Here is a 5,671-nt window from a genome sequence, read left to right as displayed (position 1 = left end):
ACAAGATAAAAGACACGGCAAAGGGCAGAGTAGGTGGGTTTTTTATATTGGAGTTTTGATGTTGGCGTTTGATGCTGAAGCCAGGAAGAGAGGAACCCTAAGCCTGAAAAGAAGCAAGCCCTGGGAAGAGAGGAACTCAGGAAGCCTGAACCCTCGCAGACGTCGGCAGCCATCTTGCTCCAACGTGAGAAAATAGACTGGTGAGAGAAGTAACTCACACTTTATGGCCTGGTAGCTGTAAGCTACTACCCCAAATACCCTTTAAAAAAAACAACCAATTTCTGGTATTTTGCATCAGCACCCCTTTGGCTGACTAATACAAAATGTATCAAAAGAGTGGTGAAAATAAAATATGACAGATAGAAACCCAAAGGTCAAAATGGGTGAAATAAGAACTGCCTTGAGAGTAATAACTTGAATATTAATGTATTAAACCCCCCAATCAAAAAACACAGACTGGCCAAATGGATAAGAAAATATGAGCCATCTATATGCTGTCTGCAAGAGACTCACCTTAGACCCAAGGATACCAATAGATTGAAAGTGAAAGCCTGGAAAAAGATATTCCACACAATAAGTAAAAAAAAAAAAAACAGAGTAGTTAAACCTATATTAGATGAAATGGACTGTGAAAGTCATTAGTAATATGTAATCTGAGAAGGAAGTCAGGGGAAAAAATTCCATTTACAATAGTGACTAAAAGAATCACATATTTAGGAATAAATTTAGCCAAGGATGTAAAGCACTTATATTCAGAAAACTATAATGCATTGTTAAAAGAAATTTTTAAAAGACGTAAATAATTGCAAGAAAATTCCATGCTCATGGATTGGAAGACCAAGTATCATTAAATGTCAGTTCTACCCAGATTGATATACAGAGTCAATGCAATCCCAATAAAAATGCCACCAGCATTTTTTAAGCAAATGGAAAACACAATTATCAAATTTATTTGGAGAGTAAGGGATCCTGAATAGCCAGAAACATCTTAAAAAGGAAGAGTGAAGTTGAAGGACTCTCACTTCTAGACTTAAATCATATTCCTTAGCTACAGTGGTAAAAAAGATCATGGTACTGGCATAGAAACATAGAAAGAAAGAGGACCCCTAGTTCACACCTTATACAAAAATTTAATTCAAAATGGATCAAAGACCTAATATAAAAGCAAGAACCATAAAGTATCTAAAAGAAAATGTAAGAAAACATCTTTAAGACTTAGTGGTAGGTGGTGGACTCATAAAGGCGATAAGAGGAGGATTGAGAAGGATTACTGATGCTTAATGTATGTAGAAGTTTTCATTAACTTTACTGTAAAAGTATGGAAATGTATAGAGTTGATGGTAACACAAATAGTAAGTAACAGCTGTTTTATAAATAGGAATGTGGCTGGAAAGGGTAGTCTAGAATGTAAATGTCAATTGAAGGAAAGCTAGAGAATAATCTAGAGACTGAATAACACAATGAACCCAAAGGTAGATGAGATTGTGGTTGATGGTACAGATGCAAGAGTGACCTTCTGTGAGCAAAAGCAGATATATGTCATTATTGCAGGGTGGGGGGTATGTGGAGAGGCATGGGAAAACTACAACTGGAGTGACTTATAGACTGTAGTTAACAGCCACACTGGAATACTCATGGATCTGTGCCAAAAATGTACTTTGTTGGTAATAAGGAAATGTGGGGAAAATGTACCAAATATACGCTATACGCAATGGACCATGATTGGTGGTAACAGTCTATGATACTATCTCATAATCTTTAACAAATGTTCCGCCATGGTGTGGTGTGTTGATGGAGGAGTATTGTATGGGAATTATACACATGTATGTGATTGTTTTGTAAGTTCATAGCTTCTGTAATAAAAACATATTAAAAGTAATAACAGGGTGGGTTGAGGGTAAAATACACCAAATGTAAGATATGGACTACATAGTTAGTAGTAAGCTTTTGATGATATTCTTTCATAATTTGTAAAAAACCCACCATTAAAAATGAAAAGACAAGGTAGATACTGGAAGGAAACATTTTGAAAACATATTTCTAATAAAGGACTTATATCCCCAACATGTAAAGAAGTATGACAACTCAGTTATAAGAAGACAATCCAATTTGCAGACAGGCAAAAAATTAAATAGACATGTGACCAAAGAAGATATATGAATGATTTATAAGCACATGAAAAGATGTTCAAATCACTTCAACATCACTGGTCGTTAGGGAAATGCATATTAAAACAAGTTATCAACTGTAGATGGGAGTGTAATGGGCCACTGCTCTTTTAGAAGACAATCAAATTTCACAAAAATATTTTAGAAAAATTTCATTACTCCAAAAAGAAAAACTCCACACCCCTTAGCAGTCATCTCTCAATCCCTATATCCTTCCCCAGCCCTACATAACCACTAATCCAACAGCTAGAGGACAGGCAGAAATGCCCTGGCAAAAAGTCTTCTAGGGTTTAGGACACCAGGGGAAGGCTGGGTACCTACCACCCAGAAGAGAGAGGAAAAAGTAAAAGAATCACAATAGCAAAACAGTGAGTTAAAAGGCAGGACTGCTACTGCTGGCGCCCTTTCCCACACTAAAGACACTTTTGGGGGAGCTGATATGGCTAAAGTATTTGAGCACCCACCTCCAGCATGGGAGTTCCTGGGTTCTGTTCCTGTTCCTCCTAAAGAAAAAATAGACAACAAGCAGACAACTAGCAAAAAACAAACAAACAACAACCAAAAAAACCACCACCAACAACAACGAGGAGACAGTGAGTGCCAACAACAAGCAAATAGACAAGGGAGCCAGCTGGGAGGGAGTGGGGGTGTGGAATAAAGACACTGCCAGCAGCAGCTACAAAAAGGGCCCAGGGACCCATCTCCCCAGAAAAGGGGTGAGAGGGACAGCTTAACACTGACTCAGCTTTTGACCCAAAAATTTGGTCTGCTGTGTCATGAACCCTTCCACACTAGGTGCAGCCACACCCTGTTTGCCTTCAAAGCCTGCAAGGGACTAAAGGGAGCCGACTTTCTCAGTCTCCCTCTCTACTGACCAGGATTAGTTGTTGAGGACAGTGGGGAGTGGAATTATTTCCTAACCAAGGAAAGGGAGGAGACTGCCAGCAAAGGTTGGAGAATTATCTCTGAAGAAGTTTGAATTATCAGGCTTTAACCTCCAGGCAGGAACCTCGGTTGCATTGCTCCCATCCATAGAGCAGCAAACACACTTTGACCAGGCATTGAACTGCTAGGGCGGTCAAAGTTCGCCATCTGCTGGCAGGCAGAGGAAGTGCATGTGAGAAAATCTTCAGTAAGACAGGTTTCTTCTGGCTTTATAGCTTTCCTCCCCAATAACCTAGGGAAAAGGTCACAATCATTACTGGGTCCAATGCCCAGTTTTGAGCAACTAAGGGGCAATCCTAAAGGCACAGGTTGAAACAAGAATCAAAGAAAAGCAGTAACTCACAGCCTCCCATCCTATGAGAGAGAAATTGAGCATCAGAGTAAACTCACCATCCTAATCAGATGCCTAGACAGCAGCAAAAACATCCAAGTCATACTAAGAAAATGGAAGACATGGCTCAAGAAAAGGAAAATTTCAAATTTGATGAGGTCCCATTTATCTATTTCTTCTTTTTTCAAAAAAAAAAATCATTTTTAAAAAGGAAGTACCAGGGAAACGGACTTTGGCCCAGTGATTAGGGCGTCCGTCTACCACATGGGAGGTCCGCGGTTCAAGCCCCGGGCCTCCTTGACCCGTGTGGAGCTGGCCCATGCGCACTGCTGATGCGCACAAGGAGTGCCGTGCCACACAGGGGTGTCCCCCGCATAAGGGAGCGCCACGCGCAAGGAGTGCACCCATAAGGAGAGCTGCCCAGCGCGAAGGAGGGAGCAGCCTGCCGAGGAATGGCGCCGCCCACACTTCCTGTGCTGTTGACGACAACAGAAGCAGACAAAGAAACAAGACGCAGCAAAAAGACACAGAAAACAGACAACCGGGGGAGGAGAGGGGAATTAAATAAATAAAAATTTTTAAAAATCTTAAAAAAAAAAAAAAAAGGAAGTACCAGATGTTGAACCCAGGACCTTGTACATGGGAAGTAGACACTCAACACTGAGCTACAAAATCCTCCCCTCTGTTTTTCCTTTTTTTGTGCATGCTTTGGTTGTAAGGTCCAAGAAACCACCACCCACTACAAGGTCTTTAAAATATTTCCCTATATTTTCTTCTAGTAGTTTTATGGTCTGGGCTTTTATTTTAAGGAATTTGATCCATTTTGAGTTGATTCTTATATAGGGAGTGAGATGGGGTCCTCTTTCATTCTTTTGGTTATAGATATCCAGTTCTTCCAGCACCATATGTTGAAGAGACTGTTTTGTCCTGTTAACATGGACTTGGTAGGTTTGTCAAAAATCAGTAGGCCAATGCGCAGTGCTGATGCGCGCAAGGAGTGCCGTGCCACGCAAGGGTGTCCCCCGCGTGGGGGAGCCCCACGCGCAAGGAGTGCGCCCATGAGGAAAGCCGCCCAGCGTGAAAAGAAAGTGCAGCCTGCCCAGGAATGGCGCCGCCCACACTTCCCGTGCCGCTGACGACAACAGAAGCGGACAAAGAAACAAGACGCAGCAAATAGACACCAAGAACAGACAACCAGGGGAGGGGGGGGGAATTAAATAAATAAATAAATCTTTAAAAAAAAAAAAAAAATCAGTAGGCCATAGAAGTGAGGGTTTATTTCTGGGCTCTATTCTATTCTATTGATCAATGTGTTTATCTTTATGCCGATTCCAGGCTAGTTTTTGTTTTGTTTTGTTTTTTAAAGACTTATTTTATTTATTTCTCCCCACCCCCCCTAGTTCTTTACATTTGCTGTGTCTGTTCATTTTCCTTATTTCTTTAGGAAGTGCTGGGAAACGAACCTGGGACCGCCAATATGGGAGGGTGGCACCTAATAACCTAGAACCACTTCTAATCCTCTCATTGTGTTTTTCTTCCTGTGTCTCTTGTTTCATCAGCTTGCAGTGTCTGCCCATTGCATCAGCTTGCTGTCTCGCTCATCCTCTTTAGGAGGCACCAGGAACCTCGGCTTCCTGCTTTGCTGTGTCTCTGATGTTTTTTCTTCCTGTGCCTCTTGTTGCTTCAGCTTGTCACACCTTCCTGTCCTGCCAGTTCGCTGTCTTCTTTTCAAGGCACCAGGAACCAAACCAGGGACCTCCCATGTGGAAAGCAGGAAATCAGTCACTTGAGCCACATCTGCTTCCCAGTTCCATGCTGTTTTTTTAGAGATTTATTTATTTACTTGTTTCTCCTCCCCTACCCCCAATGTTTTGTGCTTGCTGTCTGCTCTCTGTGTCCATTCACTGTGTTCTTCTGTGTCTGCTTGCCTTCTATTTATTTATTTTGTTTGTTTCTCTCTCCTCCCCCCACCCCACCATTGTTATGTGTTCTTCTGTGTCCACTTATATTCTTGGCAGCATCAGAAATCTGTGTCTCTTTTTGGTTGCATTATCTTGCTGCGTCAGCTCTCCATGTGTGTGGCTCTTGGGCGGGCTGTGCTTTTCTTGCACCAGGTGGCTCAATGCAGGGTGCACTCCTTGCGCATGGGGCTCCCCTATGTGGGGGACACCCCTCCGTGGCATAGCACTCCTTGTGCACAGCAGTGCTGCACATGGGCCAGCTCACC

Source organism: Dasypus novemcinctus, chromosome 23, assembly GCF_030445035.2.
Source record: "Dasypus novemcinctus isolate mDasNov1 chromosome 23, mDasNov1.1.hap2, whole genome shotgun sequence".
Classification (NCBI taxonomy): Eukaryota; Metazoa; Chordata; class Mammalia; order Cingulata; family Dasypodidae; genus Dasypus; species Dasypus novemcinctus.
This window is presented reverse-complemented; position numbering follows the sequence as displayed.